This window comes from Nyctereutes procyonoides, unplaced genomic scaffold (genome assembly GCF_905146905.1).
Source record: "Nyctereutes procyonoides isolate TBG_1078 unplaced genomic scaffold, NYPRO_anot_genome, whole genome shotgun sequence".
NCBI classification, from domain to species: domain Eukaryota; kingdom Metazoa; phylum Chordata; class Mammalia; order Carnivora; family Canidae; genus Nyctereutes; species Nyctereutes procyonoides.
Window position 1 is genome coordinate 6378297 of NW_026575117.1, and position 15266 is coordinate 6393562.

Below are 15266 nucleotides of genomic sequence, written 5' to 3' on the forward strand. Positions count from 1 at the left end.
AGTGCTGGCAGAGGGATGCAAGAAGCATAAGATTGAGAGGACTCGTCCTCAAAGAGCAAACAACTTGGGATGAGTGGAGATTAATATGAATGAATGAAATGGAGAAAAACACAAGACACAATGACAAGAACTGCCATCAAGGGAACTTGACCAAACACGTCCCCCGGCCAGCCTCACGCCCCATCTCAAGATCGTCACTACAGTTCTCTAATACCGACATTAGTTTACAGTGGGACATAGAAGCCCGGGAGAAACAAGGGACTGAGGTCACCCAGCTGGTCAGTAGCACAGCCCGCCACCCCAAAGTCCACATGCTCTACTTCCCATGAAGCCTCCCCAGGAAATGTTTCCTGACACAGCCCAGGGCTCATCATGCAAGCCACAGACAAAACGAACTGGGTCATCCCCCACGACAACGTGGGGGGGTCACATGGTCCTTGTTACCCTCGTTTCCCTGAAGCTCAGAGAGGCCAAGTAACCAGCTCAGGATCAAACAGTTGAAAAGAAGCCGAACGACTGCTGAACCCCAGGCTGCCTGACCCCAAAGCCTGCGCCCCGTGCACTACGAGCTGCTGTCTTTCCTGAGATGTATACCAGTGTGATCCCCAGCCCCACCCCGACTGGTCAGAGGAAGGGAAAGGGAGCAGAAGCCCAAAGATGCATTCAAGTCTCCCACCAAAGGCCCTGCCCATGAAGCCAGCTGTCCCGAAACCCCACAGGAACCCCACGGGACTCCTGGATCTGTTCAGTGTAGTGGTTAGGAGTCTGAACTCCTGAATCTGGGTCTAGGTTCCTATTCCCGATTCTATCCTTATCCCTGCATGAACCTGGGCTTCCTGCTTGTAATGAGCGTGACGACAGAGACCGCCTGGGACTCTCTGTTGATACGGTGCATACAGGGGTGCCTCACACAAAGTAGGGGCTCAGGGACTGTTCATTATCATCTTCTACTGAAACCCCAGCCCACCAATCATTCCTCATCCATTACATGGACTGTGAGGGGTGACCATGGGCAAGCTATTTCACCTCCCTGTGCCTCAGTTTCTTCAGCTGTAAATGGCCATCATCGCAGTGCCTACTTCATACAGGGATATTGCAGGAATAAAATGAGTATCATAATACTGCTCCATCCCGGCAGAAAAGTCACAAAGATGGCACAGAGAGCTTCCACCCAGTTTCCCCTAAAGTTATATCCCATTACAGTGGTTCAGCTCCCAAATGGGAGCAATTCCAAAACTGAAATATTATTACTTAAGTTCAGACTTCATGTGGGTGTCACTAGTTTTCCCCCGTTTTCTGTTGCAGGATGTAATCCCACATTTGCATTTAGGATATTCTTTTTTTTTTTTTTTAAGAGGGCTTCTGGTTTTTGCAACTGGTAATTTCTGAAGTTTTATTGGTTTTCCACAATTTATAGGTTTTTTCCATCTTCTGAGAGCAGGGGTTTTTTTTTGTCTTTTTTTTTTTAAGTTTATCTACTTATTTAAGTAATCTCTACACCCCATGTGGGGCTTGAACTTGTAACCCTGAGATCAAGAGTTGCATGATCTTCTGACTGAGCCAGCCAGGTGCCCCTTATTTAGGATATTCTTAATATTTTTGACATTTATTGGGCAAGCATTGTCCTAAGTGCATATACACACACACACACACACACACACACACACACACACATTTCATTGCCACAATGACCCTGTGAGGTGGGTACTATTATTATTATTCTTCCCCTTAGATAATGAAATTGAGGCTTCAGAGGTTAAGTAACTTGCTCAACATTATACAGCCAGTAAGACCAGAGTCAGACCCGCTGTGTTTGACTATAGACTATTTCCCCCAATGACCACCCAATACAGTCTCTCGGGAATTTAAGTTACCAAGAAAGTCTTGGCAAAAGAAATCTGAATTGCAGTTTTGCACAATGACTTTTCCTCTAAGATCCGCTGGAACTTCCCACCAAAACAAAACAAAACAAAAAACAGCACCTACCCTGACCAGCCCTAAGGACACCACAGAGAATGGGCAGGGTGTGTACAAGGATGCTCAGGTTTGGCAGAGACAAAAGTCAACTGGCAACTTTGGGATGGGGTGGAAAGTGAAGGATAGGCTTGGGGTGCTGAGGGACATAGCAGAGGCGCACCTCACCCAGGAGGCAGTGGGGAATCTTACAAGCTCCTCAGAGGAAGAGACATGTAAACTAAGGCTTGAAGGTTGAGTCGGGATCAGCCAGGCAATGGGTGGCAAAGAGGGGCTGTGTAACAGGGAGATATTCTAAGCAACAAGAACTGCATGTGCAAAGCCTGGAGCAGGTAAGAGCCTGGCATGTCGTCACTGGAATACAGAGTCCGAGGAAAGGAGAAGAGAAATCACATCAGAGGGAAAAGGCAGGCCAGACACCGAAGGGCCTCATACGTACCTTGTGCTACTCCAGGTCATGACGGAACTATGCACTATCATATGCGACAGTGACAGACAGCCCCAAAGCTCCATTGGCTTAGCACAACAGAGACTTATTTCTCACTCAGGCGAAGTCTGATGGATAGGGCAGCTCTCCTCCATCCTGGGATGGCAGCTTCTAGAACATGGGCCTGAGAAGCCCCCTGCAGAAGAGACAAGAGGTATCCTGGGCATGGAGCTCTTAACTTCCCGGACCTGGACATGACATGGTCCCTTGCCCTCACAATTCAATGTGGCCCCAACCTGAATGGCAAGCAGTTGTAGTCTGTGTGCCAGGAAGACACTGCGCTATGGTCAACTAAGTTCTCGGTCCACCCCACCGCCCTCCCCATGCTCAGGAATTTGAAATTTCCCCCATGGACCCTGAAGTGCACTCAAAGTTTCAAGCACGAGAATCACATGGTCTAATCTGTGCTTTAGGAGGCTCAGTCTGGCTGTAAGGTAAAGAAGAAAGCAGAGGGAGGGATGACAGGAAGCCAGGAGACCAGCATAATTGCAGTATTCTGAGAGAGACATGAGGGTGACAGAGCAGGGACTGTGGCAATGGGAACAGAAGGAAGTGAATGAGTTTAAGAGTTTTGTCAAAAAAAAAAAAAAAAGAGTTTTGTCAGAGACAGAGTAGACAGAGAAAGAGGAAAGGAATCAAGGAAGGAGCCCAAATTTCTGACCTGGTGGCCCGTAGCCCCCCCAGCACCAAGGCAGGGCAAGCCACGTGCATACTGCATTTTGTAAAAAGTGGGCGAACAATAGAACGTGGGGGTCGGGCATATGTGGAAGGCACAGGGGAAGGACGGGAGGTTAAATCCTTATTCTCTGCAATGGGAAGTCAATAGACAGTCTGAAACCAAAAAAAAATCAAATAGGATCAACAGAACCATATTCTTTAGTGATATCAAAAAAAAAAAAAATCAGCCAAAAGAGTTTCAAGTGTCTGCCTCTAGGGAGGAAAAAAACACAGGGAAGATGGATGGAAGCCTGCCATTTTCCATAACAAATTTTGTAGAACTAAAACTCTTTAAATAAACTATGTGTATATATATTTGACAAAAATGACTGTTTCTTTAAAAAGAAAAGACTGGCTGGTGCAGGGTGTTGCTACCTTCAAGAGGTATCTTTGACCCCTTTGTACAGAGGGGTGTCCACCAGGATTTTGAAGGGCATCATGCGGGGGAGGGTGCTGTTCCCGATCCCTGCCATATGTCCTCATTCATACTGTGCCCCTGAACTTGATTCCCAGAAAAATCAGAGAGGGCTTTCTAAGGAAGACTGTGTTTGGCCTCGTTCTTGAAAAGTCTCAGGATTTCCCAAAGGAAGGAATGCTTCAGATGGGTGGGAAGGGTGAAGGCCTGGAGGTGTGACAGAGAGATATGTGTCCCGGAATGACTATAGCTCTGTTTGGCAGCTCAGGAGACAAACACATGACCCCGGGATGGAGACAGGAGACCAATCGGGTGGCTAAGGGAACTGTTTGGTACAGGGTATTCACAAGATGAGGTCCCTGGGCCACCTGCATCAGGTCCTAAGGATCACCCAACACTTCCCTGTCCTCAGGAGGGGGAATCAATCCGCATTATGGTATGTTCTCCTGGTGAATCTTGCACACAGTAAAATTTGAGAAACATTCGTCAAGCACAGGGAGATAAATGTCATAAGATAAAGTCATAATGGTATGAATGGAAAGAAAGAAATGGTCAGCAGGGCCGTGTAGACGGCAAGGGTCCCTTGGATCCAGAGCTGGCCCCGCCAACAGTCAGGGTAAGCGACTCTGCTTGCAAAGAAGTGCAGATGATGAGGGGAACCAGCAACACCCAGCACTTCCCGCCCACCCCCTCCCATCATTGCTGTCTCCTAAAGGGACCTCCATTCCACACAACATAGGGTAAAAAGTACTGACTTCTAGTCTCGGCTTTACCACTGTGTGTGTGATTTTCAAAAGTCATGTCATTGCTTGGGTCTCAGTTTCCCCAGCCATAACATGGGGTTAGACTAGATTACCAAAGGCACCTCAAATCCAACCCCTGGAAAACAACTGTGGATCTGTGGATGACATCCAGAATCTAAGAACTCTTGCACATTAAAAACAAAAACAAAAAACAAAAAAGAACCCCAGTAGAAAAATTAGCCAAGAATATGAACAGATAATTTATAAAAGAAGAAACCCATGTGACATCTGAGTGACTCAGAAGTTGAGCGTCTGCCTTTGGCTCAGGTGGTGATGCCAGGGACCTGGGATCAAGTCCCACATCAGGCTCCCCAGAGGGAGTCTGCTTCTCCCTCCTCCTATGTCTGTGTCTCTCATGAGTGAATAAATAAAATCTTTAAAAAAAAAAAAAAAGCAAAAAAAAAAAAAAAATAATAAAGCCAGAAGAAGAAGAAACCCCAAATAACTAACAAGCATATAAAGAGGTGCTCAATAGTAATCAAAGAAATGCAAATTAAAACAATAGATGTCACTTTATCCTTATTACTAGATTGGCAAAAAAAAAAAAAATGGAAAGCTGGATCATGTCATGTCTGGCAGGCATGTGGGGCTGTGGGGACCCTGGTGTGCTGCTGAAGGAGCATACATGGGTACAGCCAGCCTAGACAGCAATCTGGAACCACTTAAGTCAAATTAAGTGTGTGCCTCCCTATGACCTAGCAAGTCGGCTCAGGCCCATGTGTGTCTCCCACAGAAAGGATCACACAGGTCCATAATGGAACCCACATGAGGATAACCAGCGCAGCAGGCTGGTTGAGTGAGGTAAAATTTATAGAGTGCTACAGAATGGTTACAAGCAAGTGACTGGATGTACATATGGCAACACGGATGGATCTTAAAAATGATGCTGAGTGAAAGCAAAGAAAAGGAGAGGAGAATCCTCTATAATTCTCAAAACCCTGAGAGCACACAAGTCCTTATGGTGTCCCACAAGGCCCTAGATGATCTCCCTCTTTCCTCCCACACTCCATTTACTCCCTGACATCATCTTCTACCCCTGTCCCCAGTTCCTCACTCTGGCCCAGGCTCACCACTACCCCCACCCCCCTACCCCACTGTTACTAATACATGCAGGGCAGTGACACTGCAGCAGGACCTTTGCACTGGCTGTTGCTCCCTCCGCCTGGAATCACAAGCCCTCAAAATCCCCCTACCCAACCCCCAACGCACACACACTCAGCCCCCCCTTACTCCACTCTATTTCTACCTTAGATGATAATCACACATAACAAGTGAAAAGTAGTAAGTACCATCTGCCCACTCCTACCTTCCCCTGGAGAATGTGGGCATGAATTTTTGCCTGTTTTGTTCACTGATACCTCCCAAGACCTAGAACAGAGCTGACCATAAAAGAGGCACGTAATAAATTTATGTGTTGACTAATTGAGTGATTATAACACCACGCCACTTACACACATGTCAAATGCACTTTTAAACACAGTTGACGAATGTCACCCGCACTGAACGGTGAGTGAGCACGAGCATTTAAAATTTTAAATTTTAAAAGTGAGTGAGCACGAGGGTGAAAGGTATTAAATTTTAAAAGGTATTATTGTTTTCTTATCGGGAAAACGATAAGAAAGTGCCATTTATTGAGGAGTATGCATCAGTGAGGCTTGTGTACCTGAGATTAACACAGGGAGGTGACAGGAAAGCAGTGTCTGGTCCCCCTCCCCTCTGCCCATCAGCACATCTGTTGGGGGCTCCTCCTCCCCCCTGAATAACCAAACAAAGCCCTGGCTCTGGGAAGGACCCTCCGCCCCGTCTACACAGCTGCCATCTCTGAGATTTCAAGGTGGCAAAAGAGCTAAGGATTACGGCGTGGGTAACACTGCGCACAACTTTGTAGGGAAACCAAGAAAATTAATCTTTCCAGACTTGATTTTGCATGATTCTGCTGTCAGCTAAACAGCAGCTATTCCTGTTGCTAACTGCTCTTCGTCTCTAAGGTTCAAATTCAAAACCTGTGGACTCCATACAGGCTGTCTAAAAGCTACTGTTAGAAAATAAGGCCAAACAAATCATCTATTACTATTAAGACTTTAAAAGGATTATCTGTTCTTTGCAAGCAGCCAGACGGTGGAGACAGCGCACTGGCAACCTGCTCTGGCAATTGTGGTTCTGATCTAGCTGAGGGGTGAGGGGGGACCCAGTGGGACCGTGGGGCGATCTGAAGGCAATGCCAGGTGTTTGTCAAGGATCAGATTAGGAAAGGGTGCAGGCTGACTGGGTTCTTAAGCAGACCAATTGTTTAGGCCAAGAGATTAACACTTAGGAACGATGCAGTCTGGTATAGGACTTGGACTTGACCAGGCTGCAGTTCCTGTGGTCATGACTGTGGGCTCACTCCCAGGCAGCGCAGTGGATCAGAACAGGCCTGATCCTTTGATCTGGTCTTCGTCAGAAGTAGTCTCTGGCTTCTAGTTCTTCTTCACCTCACTGAACTGGGCCCAGTGGGGGCTCCACACGGTGGGGGCTCCGTAAACCTCTCTGATCCGCAGCCTTGCTAACGCTTAGATGGTAACAACTTTATGGGGAAGCCCCGACACCTTGCAAGTCTCCTACTAGGAAGCTTCTTTCCCAGTGAACACCCACGCAGGCTGATCTCATCTCAGGACCTCACCTCGACTCAACAAACAAGTAAGAAGAAATCACCATAATGGTCATCTAACGTTACCTACACAGATGCTGCTCGGACCTTGAACACACTGTAATCTCTGTCACTCTCATTTCCCCTCCAGTTAAAATCAGGATTAAACTCAGTGTGTAGGGCAGCCCGGGTGGCTCAGTGGTTTAGCACCACCTTCATCCCAGGGCCTGATCCCAGGTCCCAGGATCGAGTCCCATGTCAGGCTCCCTGCATGGAGCCTGCTTCTCCCTCTATCTGTGTCTCTGCTTCTTTCTCTCTCTCTCTCTCTCTCTCTCTCTCTCTCTGTCTCTCATAAATAAATCAAATCTTTAAAAAAAAAAAGAAAAGAAAAGAAACTCAATGTGTAGTCCTGAAATTTAGAAATTAGAACCTAATACAATCCCTGGAACAAAGCAGGCCTTTGAAACATGGTAACTTCGGGGAAGAATGAGCCCTTCCAGCATTCAGACGGGATTCGGACCACTAGTGGTACCTGATACCCACCAGCTGCCTGACCTTACATGAGTCATTTCATCCCTCTAAGCTTCAGTTTTGTTGTTAATAAAAATAAAGGCCATGGACAAGAGCTATCCCTTCCATCTCCAGATTTTGTTGTTTGTAATTATGAGTCTTAGTGCAAAAGAGCCCGATGAGCAGTCAGTTTTAGTTTCTCTAGATCTTCTGAAGGACTTTTGCACAGTTTTATTTAAGCTCAAAAGAAAAAAAAACTGTTTGGAGACTGAGACAGATCTCTGCCCTGAGACCTTGAAATCCAGGTGGAGAGTCACCTAAGCAAATAATAACATTACAAGATATGTTCTATGCACATAAAGATACATAAACTGTAGCTCAGAGAAGAGAAAACAAATCTCTCAGCCTGGAGATGCTTGGGGGTGTTTCAGCAATGAAAAAACACCTGAGCTGGGGATTTCAAGGATGAAGGTCAGTAAGAACGTTTCAAACAGAGGGAAGCATGTGCAAAGTCCCCAAGAGATGTGGGGGCATGACACATGGAAGGATTTGCAAGAGGTGACCATTGTAGCTACAGTATAGACAGGAGAAGCGTGTTGAAAATAAAATGCAATGCTGGAGACAGAAAGGAGCCAGATCATGTAGGACCCTGAGGGCTACAGAGTTTTTGTATTTATCCCATAAATTTGAGAAAGTCACTGAAGGGCTTTAAGCCAAAGGGAAATATGATCAAGTATGAATCTTTCAAAAAATGACTCCAGTAGGGGCACCTGGGTGGCTCAGTCAGTTAAGCATCCAGCTCGTGATTTCGGCTCAGGTCACGATCTCAGGGTGATGAGACTCACTGGGCTCATTGGGCTCCATATTGGGTGTGGAGCCTGCTTAAGATTCTCTCTCTCCCTCTTCCTCTGCCCCTCACCTCTCCTCGTCCCCCTCACACTCTGTTTCCCTAAAAAAAAAAAAAAAAAAAAGACTCTGGCTACCACTGTGCAAAAAACAAATTAGAAGGGGGAACACAAGGGGGGATCCCTGGGTGGCTCAGTGGTTTGGCGCCTGCCTTTGGCCCGGGGCATGATCCTAGAGACCCAAGATCCAGTCCCACATCAGGCTCCCTGCATGGAGCCTGCTTCTCCCTCTGCCTGTGACTCTGCCTCTCTCTCTCTCTCTCTCTCCCTCTCCCTCTCTCTCTCTCTCTCTCTCTGTATCTTTAATGAATGAATAGATAAAATCTTTAAAAAAAAAAAGAAGAAGGGGAACACAAGGATATAGGGAGACAGCTGGGGGATATTGCAAGAGACCAGGGGACGGAGGATCAGGGTTTGGTGGTGGTGGCAGCAGGGATGAGAGAAGTGGCTGATCAGAGAGGCCCTTAGGAAGTAAAGGCAAGGGAACTTGCAAAGCACTGGAAAAGAGAGGGAGAGAGGGAGGGAGGGAGGGAGCAAGGATGATTTCTAGGGCTTGATGGACACAACTGGCTTGATGGTCTGGTCCTAGAGGGTATGCTTAGAGTGACCAGAGTGGGGTTTTATTATATTGGGATTTATATGGCATCATAGTAGAGATGCCAGGTGGGCCACTGGTGATATGGGTGTGCAGCTCCAAGGCATCTTGAGTCATGAATGTTGAGGTAGGATTCCTCAGGGGGTAGTCAGCTGGAGCCACAGTTATGTACAAGATCACCTGGAGAAAAGAGTATACAAGGAAAACAGAGGCCTAAGCAAGCCAGCATTTATTTTTTTAAAAGATCTTTTATTTATTTGAGAGAGAGAGAGAAAGAATACATGAGTGGGAGGGAGGGCAGGCCCTGCTGAGGCTCCATCCCAGGACCCCAGGATCATGACCTGAGCTGAAGGCAGACGCTTAACTGACTGAGCCACCCAGGCGCCCCACAAGCCAACATTTCAATGAGTTCAAAAAAAAAAAAAAAAGGATGAATCAGCAAGTGGCTGAGAAGAATAAGGAGGAAGAAAAACAGGAAAATCTCTTCTCAGACTCTGACAAACTGTCTTTCATTAGCTCTGCTTTTAAAATGAAAACCTGAAAAAGCAAACAAATTGCCACTGCCAAGGGAACCATTAAAAACGAAGAAGCTCAAATACTCCATGTACATAATGACTATTCCTTGGATCGCCAAGAACCGCCTCCATCCAAATTCTTACGTGGTAAGGTGGATGGTATATCCATTCATAAAACCCACACCACGCTTCCCTTTAGGTAGACTATACTTCCCCACCACCTGACTTTGGGCTTGGCCTTGTGACAATGGATGTGGGCAGATGTGATATATGCCATGTCCAAGCAGAAACTTTATGCCTTACCAACTGGCTCCAGCTCTCCTGAGTTTCTGTCCTCCACTGTGGGAACACCATGTTTCTTCTATTGGGATCCTGAAATGAGGGAGTACAAAGAGCAGAACCCAACCCAATGAAGCCCAACAAAGGCACGGGTAATTCAGCCCTCCGATAACATGAGCCAGAAATAAATGTGTGTGAATAGTCAGGGGGCTATTTTTGAGCCCAGCAAAAGATAACTAACCCACTTGTCCACAGTGAGAACTCTTTAAAACTAAATCTAATTATTTCTAACTCCAGTAGAAAGAAGCAAAGCTACTCTCTTTGTCTAGAACACATTACATACCTGGCACTAATAACCAATGTATGGACATTTTCTCATTTTAATCCTCATGACAATTATTCGCATGATTTTACATGAACAAACTGAGGCTTGGATAAATTAAGTAGATTCCCCACGATCACAAAACTAGCAAATCATGGAGATGGAACAAAAATTCATCTGATTCCAAAAGCCAGTGCATTCCTCATATTGCCACATGAAAGAGTTTGTGAGAAATCAGACCCAGATCACCTGCATAGGAAGCATGGAAAGCAAGGAAAAAGCGTCTGAGCCATCAGTGAAGGCTCAGCTCTACTCACATCGGTGGGTTGGGTCACTGTGCTGCTATTGAGTAAGCCCAGGGGAAGCAGCAGGAGGACCTCTGCAGCCCTGCATCTGGAATCTCGCGCTGCCACAAGCTCCACCTCTCTCCCCGCCATGCTACCGCAGCTCAGAACATGGAAGCTGTAAGGTGCAACTCAGTGATCAAGTTGGATCACACTAAAAATTGGGAACAAAAGTTGCCTTTCATCTCCATCTCTTTAGCCATGTAATCCCAATGACTTTTTTTTTTAAGTTCACTATGATCAACCCTCATGAATTCAGCTTGGTTTTCTCATCTAATCCTTGGTGACGGAAATCACATCTGCCTTCCTGAACCTTGAGACAAAATGAAACCTTTAACAAACTAGATACAAAATATAAGCAAAATCTATTAATCACTTATCAGTGTCCATTTGTCCTTTGAGGAGTTTTGTGCTCTGCCCAGAATGTATCATGGCCTTGTCGATCCCCCCGTGGGAGCTGGTGGAGGTAGTAAAGGTGGTGATGCATAGCGGAAAAGCAGAAGATTTGGAGTTAGACGAGTCTGGCTTTAAATCCTGCTCTGCCTCTTACTAGCCCAGTGACATTGGAACCTTGACTTCATCCCTCTGAACATCAGTTTCCTTGGTGCAAAATGTGGATGAGAAAAGCTAATTCAATGAGTTGTCTAGAGATCAAATGAGATGGAATGTTCACTTCTTCACTCGCGATCACTGGCCTCTGCCTCAAGCTGCAAAGAGACTCAGGGGCCAGGAAGAGAGCCCTAAGAGCAGCACCTTCCCTCAGTGCTTCTTCTCCCCTGTAATGACGCACACAACACTGCATCATCACCACCACCACCACCATCATCATTATCACAGGCACCAACAGCATCTGGCACCAAACAGTGGATACCCCCTACATTTTTCTAAGCTCCTTCCCACGTTACCTGTACTCTACAATCTTGAAGCAAAATGAATTACATTATGCTCATTTTAGAGATCAGCAAACTAAAAACATTTTTTAAAACTAATTAATTAATTAATTAATTAAAAATAGAGATCAGCAAACTGAAAGGTGAAGTGGCTTGAGGCAAATCAGAGTTGGTCCCACCTCCTGCTCCTGACTGCTAAGCTGTGTGTCTCTCTCCCTGGTTTTCAATGAGACCTCTGCAAAAAAAAAAGAAGAAAGAAAGGAAAAAAAAAAAAAAACAAATTTTCCTAACAGGATCACAAAACTCTCAGAAAAAGTATTGATTGAAAGGCTTGTATACCAAAACTACAAAATCATTGCTGAGAGAAATTAAAGGGGATCTAAATAAATGGAGAAATGTTCTGTATTCATTAATTGGAAAGCTCATTATTACTGAGGTGGTCCTTGACATGCAAATTGATCTATAAGATCAACAACACAAAAAAAAAATCCCTGTGGGCTTTTTTGCAGACATTGACAAGCTGATCCTAATATTTGCATAGAAATGCCAAGAACCTAGAGCAGCCAAAACAATTTGGAACACAGTTGGAGGACTTAAACTTCCTAATTGCAAAACTTATCATAAAGCTACATAAGTAATCAAGACAGTGTGGAACTGACCATAAAGATAAACATATACAACAATGCAATAAAATTGAGAGTCCAGAAATAATCCCTTATATTTATGGTTAATCGGTCAATTGGTTTTCAACAAATGCACCAAGGCAATTCAAAGCGGAAAGGATAATCTTTTTTTGAAAGGATAATCTTTTTAAAATATGATGCTGGAACAACTGGATATCCACATGCAAAAAAAAATTAATTTGTATCTCTACTCACACCACACCTAAAAATTAACTCAAAATTAATAAAAGCCTAGATGTAAGAGCTCAAAATATAAAGGAATCAGGAGAAAATCTAAAACATCCTAAAATCTAGAGGAAAATCTTTGTGACCTTAAACAGGCAAAGATTTCTTAGATAAGACACCAAAGCATGATTCAAAAAAGAAAAAAAAATCAACAGTGAACTTAAAGCCACATCACACCCCTAGAGTCAAAAAGACAGGTAATAACAAATGGTGAGAAGGTGGATAAACTAAAACCTTCATAAATTTCTGATGGAAATGTACAATGGTACGGCCCTTTTGGAAAATGATTTGGCATTTTTCTTAAAAAGCTAAACATAAATTTACCATACAACCCAAGAAGTCCACTCCAAGCTATTTCCTCAAGAGCAATGACAACATATGTCCACACAAAAGATTGTACATGAGTGCTCACAGCACCATTATTTATAATAGCCCCAAAGTAGAAGCAATCCAAAGGTCAGTCAACTGACATATGGACAAATAAAAAGTAGCATGTGCAAACAGTGCAACACCATTTAGCGATAAAAAGGAACAAAATACCCACACCGGCTACGAGTTGGACGAACCTCAGAAATGTTATGCTAAGTGAAAAAAAGCCAGACACTAACGAGCACACATTATATGACTCCATTCCTATGAAATGTCCAGAAAAGGCAAAACTAGAATCCAGCTTTGCGGTTGCCTGGATCTGAGCCGGAACAGGAACTGACTGCACACAGGCACACAAGATCTTCTTGGGGTGATGGAAATATTCTAAAACGGGATTGTGGTAATGGTTGCACAGCCCTGGAAATTTACTAAAACTCATCGGATTGTACACTGAAAATAGATGAAGTTTATGGTAAATAAATGATACTTCCCAAAAAAATCTATTTTTAAGAGGTCTTTAATTCCTGTGCAAAAGATCTCAGACAAGGTGGAGGAGGAAGCCTGGGTGGTCTGCTAGCCCAGCCTTCCCCCCTTTCTGTTCTCTGGCAAGGACACCTGAGCCCCTCTCTCTCAGCGCCAAGAGCTATTTCCCCAGGAGCCTGCAGCAGCTGTGTCCAACTCCTCCACCTTTAGTGACTCTTAATGGCCCCAATTCAGGCCTCTGGCAGCAAAGCTCACCTTGCGGAAATACTGTAAGAGTTATAAATACTTTAGGTCCTTGGGGAGCCCTGTCAGTTCTCTGCTGTGGCACCAGTGACCTAGGGCAAGGAAAATTCTATTCCTAGGCACACTGAATGTCCCGAGCAGCCCGGTTGCAAGGCATTCTCAGAGTACACACGCTCTCTTTCTTTTTTTTTTTTTTTTTTTTCACACACTCTCTTTCGTAGCATGGTTTGGACCCTTAAGACATCCACGCTCTCCTAAAGGCGAATTCCTACAAGCTAATTGTAGCCAATATCCCTGAAAAACTGGTGAATGCACGTAATTAAAACTGAAGCCCGTTCACCAGGTGGAGGAGCTGGGGGACCGGATTCTAGAGCGATTCTACCCTTCTCAACCTGGGGCAGCATCATAAAGTCACCTGGTAAGTTTTTTTAAAAATATTATACCTGGGCACCACCACCACCCACTCCTGCCACCCCCACCCCATGCATGCACACACACACACATTTGGATTTAACTGGTCCAGAATGTGGCCTGAGCATCAGCTTTTTTTTAAGTTCTGCAGTGATTCTACTGTGCATCCAGGGCTGAGAACCACCAGTTTTAGAAGGAGATGGTGTCAAAACAAGGTTTTCCACCACTAATGCTCAAGCCTTAACATGCACTTCTCCCTGAACAAGGGCCTTCTCTTTATCTAGCAAGAGAAGCAGCTGCACAAAGGCAGGTGATGACGGATCCCAGGATGTTGTCATGTGCTGTATAGATGCTGCCAATTTATCTGTTTATCCCAAATGAGTTCATGTTAAGTGTATTGATCTGTACATCCTTAATCCTGACATCAGAAGAAAAGCTAATGTTACTAACAACTGGTAGTGGAGAGGCTAAAAGAAAAAGATAATCTGCATTACCAGTATTCAAGAACTTCCCTCTATACCAGGGAGCCAATCAGGCCCTAGCACAACAGTAACACAATATTAAATATTTAGGGCAATCAAGCATTAATCTTAGACATGAGTGATGACGAGAGTTCCCTGCTGACCTGAGTGCACAAAAAAGCTTTGTGGATGAGATAGACTTCCAGCTGCGCCTTGCAAGATTGATAGAATTTTAATTGGGGAAATGAAGGGACAATTTAAAAAAATCATCATCAATAACAATCATTGCAATAGTGCTTACCATAAAGCAGGTGCTCCCAAGCATCACTGGACTTAAACCTCACAACCACCTCATTTTACAGATGAGGACATGGGGGTCTTGAAGAGGTTTTGAAAGGTGCCCACACTCCCAGTCCACAACCAAGGTTTGAACCCCTGGAACCTGACCCCAGGATCCGGGCACCCAGGCCAAAGCAGAGAGACAGACAGGAACCCATCACTTGTGTGATACCGTGCACAGAATCTGCTATGCTGGGAATGCTGGGCCCTTGTCACCAGGGCCCAGAGGAGAAAACTGCCCAAATGGAACGAGGTCAGACCATCCATGTGACTCTGGTGTGCCATGAGCAGAAAGGGGGGCACCTCAGATTTTAAGCCAGCTGCAACAGAGAGCTGAATCAAAAACCAACTCAAATGGGATTTTTTTTTTTTTTCAAAATGCAAGACAAGAGAAGTTCCGGAGGAGGTGAACATCACTAGGGAAGCACAGGTCTGGAGATTCTCAAGAAGTGAGGTGTTGCCAGAGGCCACAGGAAATGCTGGGAGCTGGGACTGGAGGGGAATCACTAAGCCTGAGTCGTGCTCTTCTCATCAGAGTCCCTCTGGGACTGTGATCAGGGGCCACTCAAAAAGTGAGGGCAAATAACTGATGAGCGCCTGTTCCTTGACTGAACTACGTGTTTCAAAATGCCTCGTTGTCAAGTGATGCACTGTTATGAGGGGTCCC